This window comes from Lemur catta, chromosome 8 (genome assembly GCF_020740605.2).
Source record: "Lemur catta isolate mLemCat1 chromosome 8, mLemCat1.pri, whole genome shotgun sequence".
Taxonomy (NCBI): domain Eukaryota; kingdom Metazoa; phylum Chordata; class Mammalia; order Primates; family Lemuridae; genus Lemur; species Lemur catta.
In genome coordinates this window covers 65,846,085-65,870,614 of record NC_059135.1, presented here as the reverse complement: position 1 = coordinate 65,870,614, position 24,530 = coordinate 65,846,085, and the positions used below count along the sequence as shown (strand labels likewise).

The window sequence follows — 24,530 nt, the reverse complement described above, 5'->3', positions numbered from 1 at the left end:
AGAACAAACAACTATGCTAATACATTAACACAGCCTCCAGAAAATAAAAATCTGACAAAACTGACGCCTTGGCAACAGCCTGAAACAGTGGATCATCTGCCTTGGAAATTAAAAACTCACATCCTTAATGACTACAAGCCCAATGTCAACAATCATGGACTTAGTTTTGTCCCTAACGTGAAAGGTCTCCCCCCGCCCCATCCTCCTCTAAATTATAGGCTAACCTCTCACTGGAGTCCTCTCACTTGAGGACTGGTTATTATTACGTTACAGACATACAAGGAACACTAAGCAGGCATTACTTAGACTGAGATTAAATTCTGCTTAGAAGGAAAAAAGTCCACAATATATCAAATGCAGAGGAAGAGCAAGTTGTAAAATAAAATATGTGGTCATGTTCCACCAATTTTTAAACATAATTAATATGCATATTTTTTGTATACAAAAATGTCTGTATGGTGTGTATGTGGGAAAGTGTGTGTTCCAAGCAATCAACCAAAGGTAAAAAAGAAAAAGAAGGGAAGAATCTTTATCTTTTTATATATCTGTATTTTATACTGTTTTGTAGTCTGTTTTGTACTACTTGAAATTATCAAAAGTAAATTTTTACAGAAAGAATAGCTTTTAAAAAAATAATAAATTAAGCTTTCCTTTAAAAAAAAAAGAAAACACCTGACAGCTATCAGAGACCTTCCTCGAAAGTGTTAAATCTGTGACTCGGTAGGTTGTAACAGGAGGATCGCTGGAGGCCAGGAGCTCAAGACGAGCCTGGGCAACGTGGCCAGACCCTGTCCCTAAAAAAACTAAAAAACAGAATTTTTTTTTTTTTTTAATGTTAAATCCAAAGAGGCCATATAGACCAACCCTGGCAGGTTTTAATCCTGAGTTCCTTACTTCTGTCTCCAAATACAAGATTCAAACCACATCTGAGCAAGGCAAACATTAAATTCATATAGATCACATACATCAACATTTTATACTTCTGGTGTCCCCTTATAGAAACATCTTACTGACTCTATTCCAAGTAGGTATTCATATTATTCCCATAACTTATCACAACCTTAATAGCATTTCATCCTGAATAGCAAGACTTCTTTATACAGATTTCAAAGTACTCCATAGGAAACGTAATATTAAAATGCAGTTCTGAAAGAGGTAAAAGTGTGAACACAGTAAAAAGCCCAGTGGCTGCCAGGGGCTAGTGGGGAAAGGAGGATGAACAGGCAGAGCACAGAGGATTTTTAAGGCACTGAAACCACTCTGTATGATATTATAATGGTAGATGCATGTCACCATACACTTGTCTAAACCCACAGAATGTACAACACTAAGAGTCAACTCCAATGTAAGCTATGGGCTTTGGGTGATAACGATGTGCCAATGTAGGTCAATTGATTGTAATAAATGTACTACTCAGATGTGGGATATTGATAGTAGAAGAGGTGGTAGGGGACATATAGAATTCTCTGTACTTTCTGCTCAATTTGCTCAACCTAAAATTGCTCTCAAAATTAAGGTCTATTTAAAAGAAAAAAAAAAAGGAATGGAGTAGCCCTGTAAGGTGAAAAATCTGGCAGAAGCATTTTATACGTAGGGAAATGTTGGTAGTATTTGAACAATTTGGCTAAAGTTAAAGAATAGCTGTGCAGATGCACCCAACAAAGTATATCATGAACGCAATGCAAGAACTAAGAACTATGAGCCTGGTCCTAACTGTCTTATAATAGATTAATATAAAGCAACAACATAATCATTTGTGGCAAAGAATTTACCCTGTAGATTTGATCTCTGATGAAGAGCATTAAAAGAGGTGATTTGTTGAAATGGCTGCTGCACTGTCAGCTCTGGCACCGCCACTGAGAGCTCCTGGGTAAAGCTGACTCAGCTGCCTTAAAGCTGGTTCCCAGTCACATCTGCCCACAGTCCTTCGAGCAGTGTGCCTTCATTCAGAGCTTCTCTCTCTGTGCACTGGGGGACTCAGGGAGTAGGAGAGGTGCTTCTGGAATTACAAGTTCTCCAGCAGCCCTCACTATAGCAATGCGACGCCATGTGCTCAGGGCTACAGAGGGGAAGAAGAAAAGAAACCAGCTAAGCAGAAGAAAATTCTGCAGTTGTGAATATGCTAAAGGCAGCTAAGTTCCTGGCTAAAGGAAGTGCGCATTGGACACGCCTTTCAATGGGGACCATAAAACAAAGCCGATTTATTTATAAGTGCAGCAAGTATGGAAAAGTTTGAAAACACTGATAAGCAGTGTGTGGAGGTCATGGATCTCTACTGGTCTTTAAATTATTTTTCTCAACAACACAAAACCCAGTTAAGACCTGTAGTTGGTACATTTCAAGATCAAGTACCTTTCAAGCCCACATACCATGCACTTGGGCTAGACCATCCCCCTTCCCTGCAAAAACAAACAAAAAACAATGACTTTGTACATAGTAATTGTTGTATCTATTAATACTTGGTTAAAAACAAACTCTGAATAGTACAAAGTATAGAAAGGAAAGTCTTCCTCCCTTCCCAGACCTCTGGCCCCTCTGAAAGATATCCAGTATGCCAGAATAACCAATTCTTTACATATTCACTAGAAATATCTGGTTTAGGTCCATTTTCAAGCAACATTTTCAGGGGTAGATAGATCAAGTTCAAAGACTCATAAAACAATAGTGGAGAAGGAACACCAAGCCTAAAGGAAGGGAAGGGGAGTTTGAGATAACTAACAAAAAACAAAAAGCCACCCAAGCTCCCTTTTCCTTTAGGAAGATTTGAAAAACATCAACATTTGCCAGAGGAAAAGGAAATTTTTATTAGAACCAAACTTTCCCATTCAAATCATTAAATAACACAAAACACTGAAGAACTTACTTCTTTTGGAAAACAGTACCTTTTTTTTTAACCTCAAAGAACATTGTGCCAAGAAAACTTTCATGTAAATACAACTAAGCAGAAAATAAGCCCCAAATACCACATTCCTAAATAATAATGTGAAAAGAAAATCTTCCTAGCCAACTTGCAAATCAAGGGAAGTGTCTTATAGATACGATCAAACCATTCCTCACTTCAGCTTAAATTAGGGCTCACAATCTATTTGAAAAGAAAATCTAGACATGTAAAAGGCACACTGAAAATAAGACACATAAAAATATCCCCCCCCCCATAGAGAGGTCAACCAGATACGTGCCATTTTCAGCAATGGTTTAGCAAAGTATAAGAGTAAAATTCCATTCCTAAAGTGGGTACCCTTGAAAACAAACTCATCAGCTGAGCAGCACCCACAAACCCTTGAGTTTCAGAACAAACTGCTGAAATACTGGTATTTTCCGAGACGCCGGGGCCAGGGAAACTTGGCAGGTTCGCACTAAAGTTGCCTTCCCCTCTGACAAAGACCAGCTGCATCTGAGGAGGAGGCCAGTGCTAACCTGTCTGGACTTGGGTCAACCATGTCCTTTAGTTATAGATGCCATATAGGTGAGAGCCTTAGATAAGCAAGAAAATAAGGAAATACTGGTGTATATTTTTCTAATTCTCTTTTTAAGAATCAGAGATCAGCTTTTTTTTTTTTTTTTTTAAATTACAAAGGTACTTCTCACTCCCCTTCCAACATCCCAGCCCTCTCATCTTCACTGCGTGGAATTCCTTCCCATCCTTCAAGACAGTGTTTGGGTTCTCCTACCCCTGTTCAGCCTTTTCTAAAGATTCTTATATTTTCCAGATCTTTCCCCTTCTAATTCCTCTGGCATTTATATTCTATATGACTCAACTTGGCACTTAATTCTCTGCCATGAACTGCCAAACCAATTTACAACTAAGTAAAGATCACATGTTATTCTTCTATCCCAACCCTCCTTCACAGCACTTAGTATACAGTTAGTGCTCAAAAGTTATTGCATAAACATCAAATCTCCAAATTAAATATATTTTAGCATTTGTTTTAAAATTCACTGGGCTCTCAAATAACCCACGGATTGAAGTAAAAACTGTGGTGTACTACACGGAAGAACAGGTTGGTAAAACAGCAGCTCAAGTGTTGAACAAATTCTGCATATTTAACTCTACAAATGTTCTACTTAGGATCCAGCTCCCCACAAATATCCTCATGTCACTATGCAAGCCTGGCAGACTTGAAAGGTAGTGGAAAGCGGTTGTGTTCAAAACCCCAACGGTGATTTAAAAAAACAAAAACAAACTTCAAAAAAATGACACACACTAATTAAACTCAGTGCTATAAAATAAATGTCTATGTAACAAACTCTAGCCACTTGTCACAAAACTTTCATTGAGCTGAGTTTTTTCCTAAAACTTTAGTCAACTTATTTGTTTGGCTATGGAGTTTTAATTATTGGCAGCCAATCAACCTGTGCAAAAACCTGGCCCATAAAGGTCAAGAGTACATTCCTGTAAAGGAGGTTGGAGGGTGACTATGAGAAAGGGAAAAGGGACACTCAGTCAAATTTTCTAACTCCAGTTTTGGGCATTTAACATGGTAGTACATTTTTCTTTAATCTTGGTTAAAGGAACATGCATAGTTTCTGAAAAGTCATTGTAATATGAAGAGACCTGAATAACAGTCAAGCGTAAAAAGTACTTAGAATCAAACAAGCTCTTGGCAGTCAACACAGCAGCTAAGCAACAGGGGAAAAAAATCAGGACAAGTTTTCTCAACTTTTTAGTTATAACTATATCCCTGGCTTCTAGAAATTGTGACTTCCAAATATTGCAAATCCCTGCCCTTTCAAGAATCACTCATACCTTCCCTATTGTCCACCCAGACCCATAACCCAAATAAACCACGGTGGATCTTGCTGTGGAATTACTTGACATTACTTGAATTGTCTGACTTAATCCTAATAATAACAAAATTGAGAGAAAGTACTATTCCTATTTTACACAGAATAAGCATGAGAAATGGAAATTTCCAGGAATTTCTCTAGAATTCCCAAAAATATATTATTCTTAAAATACTTCCAAACATTCTTTACTCATTATTATGGATATCTAAAAAGATTATTAAATAGGAAGTATCATACTTAGTATTTACAAAGAATTGTAGACTATAGCAAATATTAAAATCCTAGAAAATGCCAGCAAACATTATTGGATGGTATTCTAATAGTGGGCAAAACATAGCCCACAGTCTGTTTTTGCAAATAAAAGTTTTATTGGAACAGGCATACTTTGTTCATTTTACATAGTCTATGGCTGCTTTCACACTGAAATGGCAGAGTTGATAGTTGTGACAAAGTCCGTATGGCTTGCAAAGTCTAAAATATTTCCTATCTGGCCTTTTAAAGAGAAAGTTTGTTGACCCGTGCAATGACCCACATTTAGATCTACACACAAGTTAACAGTACTATACAGAATCACATGTAGAAATTGACAATTTAAAGACTTATTTTGCTTCTGAAACTTATTTCTTGGAATACCACGTGTAGGATTTGTATACAGTATGCTATGCACATAAACTTGTTTTATTTGCAAGGATGATGCACTGGTAGTAGACTGGGCCCCAAACACACATTTATAACATAGCAACAGCTACAGGCAATCAGGACCAATTCTCTCCCACATGCTCCTATCCTGATCTGGCTCCAAGAAAAGTCAATCTTACCTTCAACACCACAGGTCAACTTTTCCTGTTCCTGCTTTCAACCTGACATCAGTGGATTCCTTCTATCTACTCATGTCCCCACGTTGACTGTTTTAATTCTCACAAGAGAACTGTTAAGACTTTTTCCCATTTACCTCATAACTGATTTTTCTCCAGATTTGGAAAAACACAAAAATTTCCCCAGAAATCTGGGGAAGGAATTCTTCCATGGAAAGACTATTCTCTCTAGATGTATATCTGGGTACTGAGTAGGGCTCAAACTCACCAGACTTTTAAAGAATGAAGGGAAAAAAAAAACGGAAGGGAAGGCAGGTCATGAGGAAGAACAAAATCTCTAGAATGTTTTAAGGAAAAGATTAAGGTCTGTCTCACAGCCTGGAGAGAAGACAGGCCGAAGTGGAGATACCAAGAAGATGGGCTTTGCTAACATCTTGGCCCCAGTGATGGATGTAAGGCCCAAATATCAGAGCACCTTTCTCCTCCAGAATTTAAAGTATAATTTAGCTGAATCAAGAGGGGCCCATTGTAGATTACTTAATTACCGACTTAATTAAGTAACAGACTATACCTCTGAAGACAATCTACTTATACTCCGTAACCTCAAAACCCTCAACTGAAGTGGTTTGGTGGTCCATCAAAATCTCTTTCATCTGTCCAGCCAAAGACTCATTTATTTGTGCCAGAAATATAAAGTAAGAGGATCAAGGATAAATCTTGAGGGAACAAAGGCAGTGGGCTACAGTAGCACAAAGAGGGTTCTGGACTTGAACCAAGAAGTACTGAACTAAAATCCCAGCCCTGCCAATCACTCACCATGTAATCTTGAGCCAACTGCCCTAGATGCTGTCTCCCACCAGCAAAACGGGCATCATGACTTCCTTGCAGAATTGCCACATGTGAAACACATGGCATAGAGTGGGTGCTAATAAATGGTAGCTATTATTATAAACTTAATATTTAAGGAGTGGCCATAAGAAGAGAGTGACAGTGACTGGGGTTAAATTATTACATTGAATCCTATGAAACTGCTGAAATTTGACCATTTTGACTCATCAAAATAGCAATTTTTTTTTATATATAGTCTCATTTTGTTGCCCTGGGTAGAGTGCAATGGCATGATCATAGCTCACTGCAACCTAAAACTCCTGGGCTCAAGCGATCCTCCTGCCTCAGCCCCCTGAATAGCTGGGACTACAAGCACACACCACGATGCCCAGTGAATTTTTCTATTTTTAGCAAAGACAGGGTCTCACTCTTGTTCAGGCTTGTATCTACCTCAAGTGATCCTCCCACCTTGGCCTTCCAGAGTGCTAGGATTACAGGTGTAAGCCACTGCACCTGGCCAAAATAGCAATTTTTAAATAAATATTACAAAAGGTCTGCAAAAATGCCTGAAAAGAGGGAATATGAAAGACTAATAGCCCCATACTCATTCCTCTGTTGGTGGTGACTTAGAAGAAATCCAGACACCAAATAGGAAGGCTACTGACTAAAATAGAATATCCCCTTAGTCAACTCCTCACTAGATATTGAGGTGTGACTTCAGAGAAAAACAGATTCCACAAGACAGAAAGACACACACACACACACACACACACACACACACACACACACACACTCTTCTCACTCATAGGCAGCCCATATCACTACTCCTTTCTCTTTCTTCCCCATTCCTGCTCTCTCCCTTTTCTCTCCTTATTTCTTTCCCTACACAAGGTCCACTGGAGTCTTCTGTTTACTAGTTTGGGAAAGGAAATAGACACAACATATCTGGTCTACATAATGTTACCAATTACATAGCAGGTCTTTCTATAGGCCTTTTAGAGCAGTTGGTAGCTCAATAAAGAAATCCAACGGATCCATCACACTTTCCCCCTTATTTTTCTATCTGTCTTTCATTCTTTTCAAATCCCATCAGCTCTTACCCAATTAACAGATCTGTCGTTGACCCTTGGAGTCAAGTCAATTCCTGCATGAGAAGTTGAGCTTCATGACCTCTCCCCAAGACTAAATCCAAGTAGCTCTACTGCAGCTGTATCTACATCTTAGAAAAGTTCTGAGAGAGGAATTAGAGCACCTATGGTAGACAGGGATTAAGAACAGGCAGAGGGAAGAAAGGAGGAACTGGTCATTTCTTCCATTCTCCCAACCCACTACTCCCTAAACAGAAGCAGACTTCGCTGGTAGAGATCGCCTCTCCTGTGTGCACCTCCCAATCCAGCAGCACTTCAGCACTCCCCACGACCATGAGACAGCCATGTTTTAGCTGCCCTCTCACAGCAGTGTGGCAATCCTTGATGATTATCCTCACACATAAGACTATACAGGCTTTCATCAACTCAGGATCTCAAAGCACTTTTACAAGAGTTCACAGGGCTGCCACCCACGGGGCCAGGACCAGATTTTCTGGTTTTCTAATGGGGTGTCTGGCATTTTGTTTCTCCTAAGCTTTCCTCTGGGGTTCCTATGTCTATTTACCTTCACTAGACAGATATTTAGCAAAGCTTCATTGAGGAACCTCTTGAAAGTAGAGATTCTGTGTTATCTAATGTGCTGCGGTATCTCCAATACCTAGTCCACCATCGTGCCAAACTGACTTAAATATTTGTGGAATGAATGAAGTCTAAAATTATAGAAAAACCAAAAGCATTACCAAGTTCAAGTTCATGAACTTAGTAAGAAAACTTCTCTATCACTAAATGGCTACGTGTCTACACTAGGCTTAAATGCAAAGCAGTAGCAAAAAGTAACAAATACCCTTATGCCCTCTTGCAAATATTTATGTCAGTTACCAACTCAAATAAAATTTTCACCAGATCATACAACCTAATTAAGGTTCAACAAAAATAAACTGAATAAGACAACCAACATTCTTTTTCTAATTGTTTGGTTTAATTTATTATTTGCCTGCAGGCATATAGGCATTTCCAAGGCTAGTCAAGAAACTGCTTGCCTCCTGTACAGAAAGAACAAGGTAACACGCAAAAAAAGATCCAGTAAAGTTGGGGGTGGGGGATGTTTGGTGTGGCCTTATTTTCTTACTGTGTGTGTATATATATACTACATACCCATAATTATTGTCAGACAAGCTGTGTGTTTTATAAGAAGTAGTTGCCAGTCCTATAAATGAGTTATCTGAAAAACTACTCTGCAAGACTCTTGAAGAGAAAAATAGTCTTTTATTTATCTTTTAGTTGTATAATAATTTTGGTAGTATCCCTTCCATACTAGTTAGTCATCAAATACTTGTTGACCTATGAACAGTGAGTTAATTTCAAATAAGATTAAAGTCAAGAATGTAGGTAACTCTGGGTCTACCACTGACTGAGTGATCTTGCACATCAGAGTTCTTCCAACTCTGCTCCATCATCTCTATGGAATTACACAGGGAGTCATCAAGGTCCAACAGAGAAAACACTGACCCAGTGGGCTAGCCATGCCCCTGCACCACTGCCGTGTGACACTGGGAAGTCACTCACCCTTCTTTGGTATCCATTTACTCCTAATTATAAGCCCAGGGTGGTGGCCCAAGTTGCTAAGTTTCCTTCTAGCTCAAAGATACTCTGTTTAGACATTTCTTTCACAATTACTTACAGGATTCCTCAGGAATTATGCTAACAGGAAGGGACACTCTTTAATTAGAGATGGTTTTCCAATCTACTCCAGTACTGAGATGGCACCCAACAAACTTGTTAAAATAAAAAAGTAAAAATAACATTTTTCACTTAATTTAGTAGTTTAGTTCTTAACTTACAGGTTTGCTTTTAATTTAATTTGCTTACCAATAATTTGCTTGCCAATTGGAGGATAACTGAGTAAAAAAAAATGCACAAAGAGAAGTAGAACAACATGGGGGTCTATCAAGAACAGTCTCTCAAAGGGTATAAGAATACATCCAGGTTCCCAGGACTAAAGTCATGTCTACCTCATCCACTGCCCAACCCTGCTCATCTTCCTTTATGTGCTATCTTCTGCAATGGATCCATTGATGAACCTTGCTGACCAAGCCAGAAACCAAGTCTACCTTACAAACCCCACCACTGCCTCATTCCAGTCCTTGACCTGTCCCACCAGCAGTACTCCAGCCAACTCCTCTGTAGTCTCCTCTGTTTCCCAATGGTGCAGTCAATCATCCATTGAGCAAGCTTCACTGTGTAGAGACTCTGTGTAGCCAATGTGCTGCAGTATCTCCAATGCCTGGGCCACCATCGTACCAAACTCATTTAAATATTTGTGGAGTGAATGAAGTCTAAAGTTATAGAAAAACCAAAAGCATTACCAAGTTCAAGTTCATAAACTTAATAAGAAAACTTCTCTATCACTAAATGGCTAAGTGTCTAACCTAGGCTTAAATGGAAAGCAGTAGGAAAAACTGGTGCCTCTCCTCTTCTTAAAGCTGTCAATGGCTCTCCCTAGCACCTGTAGATTCCTGATTTTCATTATCTGGCCCGAGACATCTCCAACCTCATCGAGTCATCACCCCATAGGTACCCTCACCCTAACTGCACCTTCCAGCTCCCTGAGGATGCCATGTTCTCGTTCACCTTCTGCTTTTGCACTTGTCTGCCTAAAATGTCTTCTTCCATCTGGCAAATCCTGGCAAACCTTATGCTTCAGGATCAGCTCCAGCATCACTTCCAGAAGCCCCCAAGTCCACATCCTGTCTTAGCTATATGCCCCCTCTTGTGGTGTTCCCAAATGTAACTATCATGGCCCCTACAAGTTCATTCCAACGTTTTAATTTTACTATGTCCATGGACTCCTCAAAGTTAAGTTGTATTTTTCACCTCTGAAACATCAAGGACAGTCATATAAATAATAGGCCCTTAATAAATGTAGATGAATGAATGGTGTACCCTGATAATAGCATCAAAGCATAAAAGGGAACCTCCAAGAGAAATATTAACAATTAAAAAAATGAAAGAGAAATAATTGTGCTAATGGCAAAAAAGAGGAGGTAGTTCTACCAGAACCTACTTTTAGTGTTGTTGTGGCTTTTAATTCAAAGCAAAAACAAACAAACAAAAAATACCCAACTCCTCTAAACCCTAAGTTGTAGAGACTAAGAGAAAACAACAAGTATATCTTATTTCATGCAAAAAGACAACATGTAAACTAAATATATACACCCAACCATAGCTTCCTACTGGCTTACATTTGAAAACAAAGAGGTATTCCCCACTCCAACACTTTAGAACATAATCTTTTTCCTAAATTTTATATGCTCACACACACATACACACACACACACACACACACACACACACACACACAAAATAACTTGAGAGCAACACTTAAATACCATGGTCACAATGTAATATTACTGGAAACTAAGATGTTGTCAGTAAAATATAAGGGAGATGCTTCATCTTACAAGAAAAATGTTGCTTTTTTTCCTGAAAATTATTCCCGAGATGGTCACTTGGAACCATGCTCCCATACAATTCCCGCAGCCAAGCTCTCACTGGCTGGCCTCCTTCCAAATATTGTCAATCAAGGTGACTGAAGAGGCTGAGGTAGGAAAGAGAAGTGTTCTTCCTCTCACCATGACGATGCTGTCTTCCTAATGGTTTTTCCCCACCCCACCACACATTTTCCCAGACCCAACCTGTTTATAACGCACAATGGGAAAAAAAGAACAAATAACATAAATTGCTACATAATGTTATGTAACCTACTTTAGTAAGTGTGAAAAAGGTAACAGAAAGGAGGCCACAGCCCAAGTGGAATGTTAAATAAAAGAGTAGGAAGATCCAAGGAATAAGCTTGCCTGTTATTAGCATTCACTGGCCAGGATCACTTTAAGTTTAAACATGAAATCGCTTAATGTGTGAGTCATTTCAAATCATGACTGTATTGAATCATTTCATGTGTTCAAGCAAACCTGCAATGAAAATGACCTAGAAGTCTTGAGATGCAGATGATTCTCCAATCAAAATAATGGGGGTGGCAGATACATTTTGGAAGAATCAAAAAACATAAATGTGCACCTAGAAAAAAATGTTAAGTCCTGTTGTTTTTCTAATACACATGGGCAGAGTAATGTGAGATTCTTGAGTTCATCAAAATTGGGAATGGGTTTTTTAAATAAATTTGAGAATTCACTGTTCTGGAGGATTCTGTGAGAGTCCACACTGATGTCTACTCTGTGCCTATGACAGGTTTGGCCCAGGAACTGTTTCTACCCTCTCTAGGTTCACAGGATGATTGAGAGGCCAATCCTTGGCTTCTATTCCAGTGATTTTAGCTTTAAAATCAGTCTTGTATGCTAATGGTTTCTTTTTCAAGGTGGTGAATATCTTCTAACATTAGGTAGTAGTGTCGGTTGCACAACTCTGTGGATACACCAAAACCACTCAATTGTACAGTATAAAAGGGTGAATGTTTTAGAATATGAACTAACTCAATAAAATTGTTATTTTAAAACATCAGTCTGAAAGCTCTTAAAACCTTTTCTGTACAACTCAGACCTTGAGTGTATGCTGCGCTGTACTTGTTAATACCTGAACATACTTTGTCTCCCAATTAATTTTTGAGGAATGAGCCAAAGCTTTGCAATCACACAGCTTAGAAACTGAACCTAGGCCTGTTACTTCCCAGGCACTGCAACCTCGACCACATTACTCTGAACCTGTGTCCCCATCTATTAATAAAGAGGCAGACACCACCTACCTATCTGATGAGGACCGCTGAGAACCTGTAAATCACCACCAACTTCAGACAAATACTCAGATAATTAAAATGAAACAGGCTCTAAGAAAGGACATGTGAGATATTGGAAGAAAATAAAAGGGAAGACAAAAAAGTAGGAAGGATTATGGCAAGTAAAGAGTCAGGCCAACCTACCTGGAATCTTTTTTGGGGTTCCAATGATACTTTGGGGTGGGCATAATGTCAGGTGGGAAGGTGGCTACAGGCCTACTCCTGGAATTATGTGCTATTATGAAGACTACATTATCTATGATACTTAAATCTCTGGATTCCTTAACTCAAGTAATTTTATATGAGTAACCACAAAACAGAGATATTTTCCATACTTTAATCTGCTTAAGTGTCATTAAGCATTCAATCCACTAATGGAATTACAGCCTCTTGGTTTTGGTTACTATTAATTAGAACACATAGTTTTGCACCAGGATTCATCTTTTATAGATTAATTCTATAAAACTAAACATGCCTGAAGTTGATTGTGTTAGCAGTCCTTTCATCGCAAGCCTCAAGATTCCACACCTGTGATTAATTTACATCAGCACAAGTTGAAACATCAGCTTTTTGATCATTTGTGATATCACCACTCTTAAGAAGCAACTTACCTCACAATTAATACGAACAATCTATATTTACCATCAATAACCCAAATTCCCAACTGGGCCAGAATTGCTAATGTGAAATTAATTCTTCAGAGTGGTCTTAATATCATTCTCATTTAAAATGTGCTCTATGTGTCCAAGCAACAATTAAAGGAGAAAAAATCTTCAAATATATATATATATACACGCACACACACATACACGTATATACACATACATATATATATGTACATAATTTATGCCACACACATTTCTGCCTTTAAAATAGCAATTCAAGAAGAGCTAGAGATTAGCAAATTGTCCTCTAACCTCCCTCAGGTAGAGGCGACATTACAGCCAGCTAAATTCTCTCACTAAAAGTTCCTCCAGAGAGCAACGGGTTAATAAACTAGTCTCCGTGTTGCAGAGGTTGGCTTCCTGTATCCTCGCATCCCGGATGTCCAGCACATATGCAAGCTCAGTGGGCTGACGAGGCAGGGCACGGAAGGATGACCCAAAACCCTCAGCCGAACATTAAAAGTGCCTGGAGATTGCATTGTCCCAACTCTCCAGGTGACTCAAAGGGACAACCGAAGAGTTGAGTATCACTGAGAGAGAGACGTGGTAAGAAACAGTTAATACCTTCAGTGCCGCTTCAATAAAAAGATGGGACATGAAAGTACAACACGCATATAAAAAGGAAATAAAAACATTGGCAATTGCCTGTGTTTACCATTCACACTGTCAACAATTCTGAGAAAAATTCAGCTGAGTTTCAGGTCACTGAACCCTAGTCCACTTCATAAACATTTGTCTCCCTGATTCTGCTTCTTTACTTTTTAAATCCAGGAGGGAAATGATAATCTTCTAAAAGTTTTAGAATGGCTTATTTTCTAAAATTGTCAGGAAGGATAAGGCCAGCTTCTGTTAGTTTTAATTTTAAATGCATTAAGTATGGGGTGGGGGGAGACTCTTAGATAATAGCTTTTTAAAAAAAAAAAAAAAACATTTTAGTTGTTTCATGTGCAGCATTTTTGTTGGTTCAGCCAGCAATGCTGTTCAGTTAGGCTTATTTTAAGACAATACATATTAGCATAAATTCAACTGAGTCTCTTAGAACTTCAAACCAAATTTAGTCTGGTTTAACACAACCGTGAGGTGTCCTTCTATTGCTTTTTACTTTGCACATATGAAGAGCAGGTCATCTGTCTACATACTTTACTAAGGTAAGTGGAACAACTAGATAGAAATCAGGGCAAGTTTTGATTCTTTATTTAGAAGAAAATTTTTTTTTCTGAGAAATAAATTAGAATTGGTAAAACAAAAAAAAAAAGCAGGTCACATACAAGATATCTTATTTTAAATATAATTTTAGATGAACTTTCCTAGCACATGTACACACACAAAAATGCTTTAACTACTACTTCTGAGTTACAGTCAACTCCTAATGCCTTTGGCAAAGACAAGATCCAATATGTAAGGTAAGTTTTTTTAAAAAAGGCAAATAAATGCGAATATTCCACAGAAGTAGGGGCATGCCAGGGTTGGGAAAAGCTTTCATAGCTTCCATATGTGAATATGTTCTCTCTCCAGAGGTAGGTGAGTGGTTCCCAACTGTGAGGTTTATTGTACATCAAACAGCAAGAATGGTAAGGGAACTACATATCTCACATACACATCTACTGGGATTTCTCACATATAGTATAAATCCATGGAAAAATATTAATATATATCATATATGCATACATAGTAATATGTATTATATGAATATACATATATATTCAATCCATGCTATAGTTTGAATGTGTGTGTCCCCCCTCCCACCAAAATTCATTTATTTAAACCTAATCACCAATGTGATATTAGGAGGTGGGCCTTTGGAAGGTAGGTGATTCTAAGATTATGATCTAAGATTATGAGGGCAGAGCCTTATGGGATTAGTGCCCTTGTGGAATTAGTACCCTTATAAAAACACCCCAGTGAGCTACCATGTCTTTTCCACCATGGGAGGACACAGCAAGAAGACACCACCTATGAGCCAAGAAGCCCTCACCGGACACCAAATCTGCCGGTGCCTTGATCTTGAACTTCCCAGCCTCCAGAAGTGAAATAAATTTCTATTGTTTATCAGCTTTCCAGCCTTTGGTATTTTGTTACAGCAGCTCTAATGGATTAAGAAAACCATAGATACTAAAACTGCAACTAAAACCTTTAGCAGGCATCCTAATGTTTCTTTTTTAGGAAATTGCTAGCATTCCATGCCCCACCCCACTCCACGTGTCCTCCCCTGCACTGTGGTTAAAACCCAAAACTGAGTCAGACTGGCTGAGTTAGAATCCCTGCCCTGCCATTTGCTACCTTTAAGGCCTTGGGCACTAACTTAATGTGCCTCATTTCCTTCATCTGCTAAATTCAGGTAACACTTTGTACCTACCTTACAGAATTATTTCAAGAATTAGATGAGTTAATATATGTAAAGCACTCAGAATCTGATATAAGCACTATTAAAGGGTAAGTTATTGCTATCACTGATGCTCTTATAACCATAATCCTGACTTTTGTGATACTTATTTCCTCCCTTTTCTTAATAGTTTTTACCTTTTACCAACTAAAAAATATAGTTACTTTGAATTCCCTTTTCTCACTCTGAAAGAATGCATGGTCCTCAGTCAGCTCTAACGCATATCAAAACATTTTTACTTCAATAATACATAATAAATTACTTAGCAATACTCACAACGAACTACAGTCTATATCTGTGGGGCTAAGAACCAATGGTAAAAGCAGGGATCCCTCAACCAGTAGAGTTTTTTGATAGAATAAAGGGAAACCTTCAGATTGATAACTAGTATGCAGATTCCATCCTCCAAGCATCATCTAGTGAACAGAAAATGAAAAGCAAGTCACCACCAACCAATCAGTCAACAACGCCTTTAATTTAATATATACACTACTCTTCATCAATACACACATAGACAAGCATCTGTCAAGAACACTGGGGCCATTGAAACTACTATCAAATGTGAAAATGGAAACCAAAGTGTCATACCTGGAATTCACCCAAGTCCTTTAAACATATACAATTAACATAGTGATGGCCTGACATTTAGAAAAAGACAAGCTAGCACAGTAGTACAAGCATGACATGTTGAAGGCTGTTCTATATCTAATATTAATCACTGAGGAGTCATATTTTCTCAGAACAGTCTCCCTAGTTTGCCATGTAAATTAAAACTATACTAGGAGAGGCCAAGTACTGTTTTTAAAAATGCCTAACATAAAGGCTTTATCTAAAAGAACATATTAAATAGTTTTCCCATGACCTACTTTGCCATCTTTAGTCCCAAGAGAGAAGAAACCACGCTGAAAATATTATGGCCACTAGCCACTTGGTGTGGCCTGGGAGTGGCCTGAGAATGAGAAGTCTATAGCCAAAAACCTTGAGACATCTCACAATCCACATGTAGCTTCCAAAAAGGAAACACAGGTGACACCTAAAAGCATTACTGATTGCTACTCCCTACACGTTTTATCCACTATCTTCACTCTGCACTCCAAGTCCATTTCAGAAGGGTAACCTGGACAAGCCTCGCTCCCCAGCTAAACTCATCGCCAAGAACCATTTCCAAGCTCTCCTCTCCCATGGCTTTGCCCACCAGGAAATGCTCACCACCCTCTCACAGCTGATGGCCTTTGTCCTCTTCAGTTCTGAGTCCTCAGTCCCTGGCAGGGTACCTGACACAGGGTGTGCACTCAAGGGAATGTGCTGAAAAATAAGTGGATGTCTCTACTTCTCCATGAAGCCTTCCAGGATTTAAAAGCAATGTGTGTCTCTACCCTACGCCACCAGCATTCTGAAGAGTCTAGATAAAGAACATCCCACCTCCTCTTTAGATGTCCACTGTAATCATGTGCAATAAATACCAGACTGTTGGTTCATATCCTCACAGCTGCACCCATGAACAGGAGCAACAGACTCTGCAGCCTTCAGTAAGTTAGTTCCTTAAGATGTATGTTTCTCTTACCTGTCAAAAGAGGCAACGGATACCAACTTTCTAATATAGGTAAAGTGTGTGGCGCAGGACACGGCATGAATATAAACACTCAAATATCTGTTCCCTCCCCTTTGTATACTATGAATAAAAGTCAAAGTAACTCAGATTTTAAATTCACAGGTAACACAGACAGAGCTAGGTAACTGGATCACCTTGCTTTTGAATTTACAAGGATGCTTTCCTACGTCACTTAAACAGCATTTCTTTCCTTCCTTTCTTTGGTGATCTAGGAGCTTACCTGACCTGACAATAAATTCCCGAAGTCAGGTCTCCTCTGCGCAAGCCTTACCTGGCTCAGAGTCCAAGTAGAGGGCTTCACTCAGAGCAGGGGGCTCAGGAAGCACACAGAGAATGAAAGCTGACCAAACCAAGCCTTTTGCCGTTCTCTGTTTTCTTCTAAAAAAAAAAAGATGCTTTTTTAAAAAATTGGTTTTTTACTATCAATTTTGAGCAAGGAAATTCAAATGTATTTGGGGAGAAAATACAGCATTACATCTGTGGTAAGTGACTATGCTATGAAACTTTAAGGACTGTAATGCTTGGATACATTTTTATACAAATTAACAATTTCTATTGTCACAAACTCAAACTAACCCAGACAAACAGGCTTGGAAACTACCAGCCAACTTCATTCTGTGAATAACCATTAAGTTTTAATCAGATGTGGTTCAATTTCTGGAACAGTGAGCATTAAGAGGGGCTCATCAAGGAAAATGGGCAAAGGAGGAGGAGGAGGAGGAGGAGGAGGAGGAGGAGGAGGAGGAGGAGGAGGAAGAGAACAAAAGAACCGCCCCCCAAGGCAGTCATTTAACATGGACTCTTGACTGGAATACCTCTGCCCCTCTTTGCAGCTGTTGTCTCCTGCAGTTGGCACGAAGCGCTGCCAGTCTGGGGACCAGCTTCCAGTGAGGACAGCATTGTTTTATTGGCTACTTAGGCAGTGCACACACCATTAATGGAGTTTTTATCTCTCCATTTTCCTGTCAGTACAGAACCAGCCAGTCTGACTCTGTTATTATCATTAAGAAAGCTTTTTTTCCCCCTCCCCACACACACTCTTTAATCTAAACAACATCTGGGAACTTCAGCCTCTATCACGTAAAAGGGAAACAGATTTAGAGGGAGGGGGGAGGGGGGAGAGGTACAGTTCCAGCCACATTGAACCACCACCAAATTCCAACAGGCAAACTAACCTTGAGCTACCCAGTATCTCTGAAATGCCTTTCACTTCAAAAAGGCAAGGGACTTCCCACTGCAGTGCTTTATACTTCTGCTAGACCTTGCTATCATGAGAAAAATAATCTCATTTTGATAGGTAGCTTTTTTTTTTTTACAAAAAGGAAAACAAAATTTTTGTGCTGTTTTCCTAGATGGGAAGTCCAGTTGGGAAATAAAAGCCAAGAATAATATTTAGAAGGTGATTTTTTAAAAGAGTGCTTATTTTTTCCAAAAAGGATAAAAAAGACCCTTTATGAGACATTACATCTCTAGTGAATACATCTCTAGTGTACAAACTAATAGAAAAAACGTGGCGCCATGAAACCAGAAAATATGTCCTCCTGTAACAGACAGCTGTCTCCTCTGTAGTTAAGTGTTGCTTTCTGCTTAGCTCATGCTCCGTGAGTCACAGAATCGATACAGGAAGCACAGAGCCAGCCCCACTGCAGATTCACACAGGAGGTTTAAGCCACACAGCTCCTCTGTCCCCCTCCTCCCCCTGGCTGCATGACTCTTCCCAGTACATGCATCTGGGGAAAACGCACACCTTGGTTTCTATTCATGCTTCAACATGCCTCATAAGGTCCCCAGTGTTGCTCCTTTCAACACTGCTTCTAAGGTAAGTAGGACCTAACAGAACACAGCCCTCCAACATGTGGTGTCAAGTGATCCATCCTGCCCCACAACCCACACCCCTACTTCTTTCTGAGTTTTCTACAATGTGCTGATGACAACTTGACTTAGGTTAGAAGGGATTTACTTCCCCAGAGATGCACATCACCCAACAGAAGACACAATCAGAACCGAACATGCGAGTGTCAACAAAGGTTAGTAGTTTACTCTTAATTTATTTATTTTTGTTACATTCAGTAAAAAAGGGGGAAATCACTAACTGTCGGAGCCATGGGCTCCTGCTCAGTGGAAGCTGTGCCCAGAGCCCCTAGCAGCCTGTTGTCAATGACAGTCTCAGTAACCTGATCCGCTCACAGTGGGAGACTGGAGTAAGCACTGGCCTCTCGGGGCTCGCCTTTCTATTGTCCCACCCTGCAGGGCCAGCTGTTTCTGACGACCAAATTGCTGCGTGCTAAGCAATGAATGCTGTCAGAGAAGGAATTTTCATTTCTATAATGCATAGGCCTCCATGGACAAATTAGACAGCTTATGGTGCTGGCTGCAGGATGCTGCTCCAGGCTTGAAGCACTGCCAACATGAAGCCTGTCCTCCTCTCTCCCCAAGCCCAAGCTGACAAGACAGTCACCCAAAATGAATCTGAATGGCCAGAGAGAAATGGAACACGTGTTTTTGGAGACAAACAAAACATATGTTGAGAATAGCTGTCCAGCTACAGTCCTTGATGTAATGGCATAGAGGGAAAGCTAACTGGTCTAATGTCACACCATAGCGCTACCTAGCCTGGCATCCATTACAACCTACTGTAATTTGATACTCCGCACTGAGCACCCCAGGGGCATCCGCAAAATCGCTGGCTCCTTGTTTCTGGGGGATGCCAGACTTACTCAGAAACCACACCAAGAACTTACTACTTTTTGAAAACCAAGCCAACAGTCTGAAAAGCCCAAGAACAGTGCTCTTTCATGATAATGAAAGCCCCCAATATGTACTTCATGGAATCATTTTGCAGGAACTGCTTGCTTCCCCAGCTTCTCCCCCACCCCTTTCCAGCAACAAGCCCTGGATTTGGCCTGGTATATACGCACTCCTAGTCTGAGACTGCGCAGAGGTGAGAGAAGAGGGGCCACACCAATCAGCATACCACATTTGATTCTGGGGTGGGACAGAACCTAAGCTAGTCCAATCAGAATGACTCTTGGGATTTTATAGGAACTACCAGAAATGACAGTAGAATGTTAGAGAATATGCCATAGTCATTTTGGTACCATGAACGGAGAACCTGCCTGAAAATGGAGCCTACAAAAGAAGAAGAATTAGAGGGGAACGTAACAGGGTCCCAGGGACACTGCTTGAGCCCTGGGTCACAACAGATCTGAAACCTGCCCTTACCCTGGACTCCCCAGAATGGCACGCTCATCTTACCAAGGCCAGTCTGGGCTGAGTTTTCTGTCACTTGCAAATGCAGACGAACACACAACACAAACTATCACTCCACCACCAAAGGACCCAAAGGGTCAACACAAATGCGCATATTATACTTTACTATGTAACCAAGAAAAAAAATTTGCATTTTTGGTTATTTCTTGTGAGAACTTACTCTTTCACTTTTTCCTTTCAGTCTTTATACCTTACAGGGAGCTAAAATGTGCTAACATGTCACCTGATTTTGGCAAGTCTAGATATCTGACCTGAATTCAAAGAGAGATGAAGAAGCTAAATTCATGACCTGCATTTTCTTTCCATGTCACAAATCTCAACCCAACATGCACGTGTGGTATAAAGACAGTGGACTCCAGTAAGCGAGCGGTCCGTCAGCTCCATGTCTATGAAGCTGGCTCAGGGAAGGCCAGGAAGCCACTGCAGCCTTGACCAGAGTGGGGGAGGGGACGCCTGCTCTGCGGCTGGGTGTTCAGGTCAGCCAAAGCGCAAGCACCTGCAGGCCGTGAGCCGCCAAGGCCATCACGCGCCACATCCTGCAGCCATCCACTTTATCATTAACTACTGTCTGGCCAACAAGTGCAGGGTCCGGTTCAAGAACACCGGGAACTTTAAGGCAGGAGGCATACCCAGAACGGTGGGCTCACAGCCACTCACTCAGGACTATAAATATCCTCCTGGCTGTGGTCCCAGCAGCAACCACAACTCCTGTTCCCCTGCTAGGAACAGAACTTTAGGCTTTTTCCCCAAGATTCAGCACAACTTACCAGGTATGGTGAAAATGATGAAATGGACATAAAAGCTTACCGAATGCCCTGGTAAGACTTGTTTCCCACTTACCTCTTGTCCATATGTGGCTTCTCATCCCCAAACATAAAAAAGAAGAGATGGTAAAGTTGAAAAAGATAGAAATAAGATCTCAATTTGGTGCTGAGAAAAAAACTATAGAACACACAGGCTCAAAATGGCAATAGGAAGGCAGGGAGGAAAACAGTAAGACCAACTCACTCTCGACCCTTCTCCTTCAAGAGGATCATAGGAATTTCAAACCCTCATTTCATTCTTTTGTCTGAAGTTATAAGGGGATGGGATGGGGAGAGGAGGATCTGTCCAGACTCCCAAATTGAGAGGGAGCAAAAAGAAGCACAAAAAGGCCATTAAGGCTGCTTAGACATGGAAATCATATATTTAAATGACCACATTTACCGAGCTGCTTCTCAGGGACAATAAAATGAACCAAAATTGTCAGGACTAACTTAAGCTTAATGGTTAAATATCTGCCCAAAGCCAGGCATGGTGGTGCATGCTTGTAGAACCAGCCTCTACGGAGGCTAAAGCCGGAGGATGGCTTGAGCTAAGGAGTTCAAGGCTGGAGGCTGCAGGCTATAGTGTGCTATTAGGCACGCCTGTGAGAAGCCACTGCATGCCAGCCTGGACCACATAGTGAGACCCCATCCCTTTGAAAAAAAAAATTCACCCAATCCCCTGAACCCAGAGATCACTCTACTACCTTAGGAAAAGTCATTCTAGGGAAATATCCCTTGTTACAACCACTGTTGAGAAAAAGATAGAACCCCAAACAATTCAATACCGAAGAATACACTGCAGAAGGACTTTGTACCATCTCATCTTTTGCATCTGGCAGAGTGCTCAAATACAGCCGGTGTTCCAACATGTGGATAGATCTCTCTTCCAACCAACTTTCTGACCCTTAGCAAAGGCCAAGCCTGAAATAAACTGCACAGAGTACAGAGTACAGAAGGTGTCCTAAACCCCAGCAAGTTCACTGCCTTTCCTCCCCGTAATCATTCATGCCCTTGACCAGGATGTTCTAAGCACCAACAGTGAGCCAGGCACTGATTTACGCACGGGAGGTATAACAGCAAATGCGACCAAGTTCCTACCTTCATAGAGTTTACATTCAGGCAGAAGACTCTACATGGGAAGTTCTTTCATGCATCTAACCTTGTATCTCCTGCTGTAAGACCCCAATTCTGTGATTATTTCTCCCATGTAAGAACACGTGCCCCTACATAAGGAATTCTTCAACTCACGAACCAATGAATTCTGGTAAAGTCTTCAACATCCAGTCACAATATCGATGTTCAAGGTTAGATAATGATGCAATTTACTCAATTTCTAGCACTTTATGCCCCTACTCCTTTTTGTTCCTCCTGAAAAGCTCAGAAATGATGTAATACACAGAGAGCCTTAAGTAAAGTAATTTTAATCTAAAATATTAACTCTGGGCAGGGGACTGTTCTAAGACTCATCTACTATGATTTTTTTTTCTTTGATCTGAAAACCAGAGAAACAGTGTAGAAATTCAAGGTTTCCTAGTACAAAGAACAATGTATTTAATCACATCTCTATTATAAAAGCCACGTGATATAGAATAAATCTCTCAGTCACAAAATTATTCCTAAAAATATGAATTTAACACTAATAATTAAACCATACTAAATTCTATCCTCTCATTCAGTTTGGAGGTAGAGACCTTGAACTAAGAGAAGTGTAATTTTATACATCTAGCATAATAAATGCTTCAAATCAGTAAGAAAGTCAATAAGTGCTTTTAGTCTTGTCATTTGTCTTTCTCCAAACTAACCAAATAAACACCATAGAGCCAGATTTTAATAACTGACTTATTCAATATTGCATTACTCAACATATTAATGGGTCTGTTTTCTAAATCCCACAAGTTAGACTCTTACTGTGGGGTGACTTGGAAACATTTCGTAATTATCGCTAGTGCCTCGCTTTTCTCTGAAAAATAAATAATAGCAGTCACAATTTTTTGAACACTTCCACAGACCCAAACACTATTATGACAGAGATCTGCATGCATATTACCACACTTAATCCTCTCAACACACAATGATGCAATAGCAATTATCATCTTTATTTTACACTTGATAAAACTAAAGCTCAGAGAGGTGAATTAAGTTCCCCAATGTCACAAAGCTGGGAAGTGGCAGGGTGAGATTCAAACCTACACGTGCCTGACACCAGAAGCCATTCTTACCCATTATGCTACGGTCTCTGCATTCCTTTCCAGCCTCTCCTTTCCCCCACGATATCATGGGGGAGGATTAACATGCACCTTATGGGTCAACCTTGCCATAGAACGCTCTTGCTGTAGGTAATGGCTACATACATTTCACAGACTTGAGCAGCGACATTACAATGCATGGATATAGTAAAACCCCAAATGAAGGGACTCATTGACTACCTGCTTAAAAATACCAAAAAGGCTGAAAATCAGTCACCTTCAAATGCTTAGTACAAAAAGCCACTTAAACTTTAATAGGGTTAGACTGCCAGCATCCACTCAAAGTTAAGACTGAGACAAAAGAAAAAGAAAAAAGGAGACATTAGCAGATAACCTTGAAATTAAGCCAAATAGAGAAAAGAGAATAACTGGGAAAACAGCCTAAGACCTGTGCTCACTGGTAAGCTTGAGACCCACTGTGTTTACAGGGCAGGCCAAGGAGACCCTGTCATGCAGATGCACTGAGAAATCTCCTTATGGAGAGCAAGGCTGGAGGCTGCCCTCCGCACAGCCCTCCACTGCTGCTGGTGCAGATGCCTTCAAGAGTGTCTTCTAAGTGTGTAAAAGCGACTGCAAAGGATTCCCGGGAAGATAAAGACTTCCAAAAGACCAGGTAAGACAAATTCCCAAGTAACAGTGACAGATCTGCCAACAGGCCTGCAAGGTTTATCTGGCTGACCTCCAAACCCATTCTGCTTGGCTGGTCCCAACATCAGCTCTGCTCCCTCCCAACCACTCACTCACAGGTCTAGAGAAATACAAAGCAGTTAGTTACTCCTCCCAAAAAGTAGAACACCAAAAATTAACAAAAACATAAAAAACCGGCAGTGAGAAATATCACCTGCTATATTTCAAAGTACTCTCCCGGTAATCACCATGCCAGGATGTTTACTTGCCATCTTTCATTTTATCCACAAAAAAATGTCGATCATCCGATAAACATTTCTTAAGCACCACATGACTAAGCAACCCACTAGGAGCTGAAAGTTACAGAGCAAAAGAAGCCTTCATCATCTCGGGGCTGCTATGGTCTGAGTATTGGTGTTCCCCCACAAATTCATACGTTGGAACTCAATACAGTAGTATTAAGAAGTGAAATCTTTAGGAAGGGATTAAGTCATGAGGGCTCCACCCTCATGAACGGGATTAACGCCTTTATAAAAGAGGCTTGACGGAGATCCCGTGCCCCTTCCGCTATGTGAGGATGCAGGAAGAAGGCACCGTCTGTGAGGCAGAGAGC

The 24,530-nt window shown here is 40.2% G+C and overlaps 1 protein-coding gene across 3 annotated transcripts in view; it reads right to left on the bottom strand.

The window, feature by feature from the left end:
• Positions 1-24,530, bottom strand: part of ACVR1 (activin A receptor type 1) — a 125,122-nt gene that overhangs the window by 74,317 nt on the left and 26,275 nt on the right. For 2 of the 3 annotated variants that reach the window (XM_045558946.1, XM_045558948.1), the window contains one exon: positions 17,240-17,346. The exons of the other annotated variant lie outside the window; for it this stretch is intronic. The gene's annotated coding sequence lies outside the window, so the exon portion shown is untranslated. The remainder of the gene's footprint in view (positions 1-17,239; positions 17,347-24,530) is intronic. 3 annotated transcript variants of the gene reach the window in all.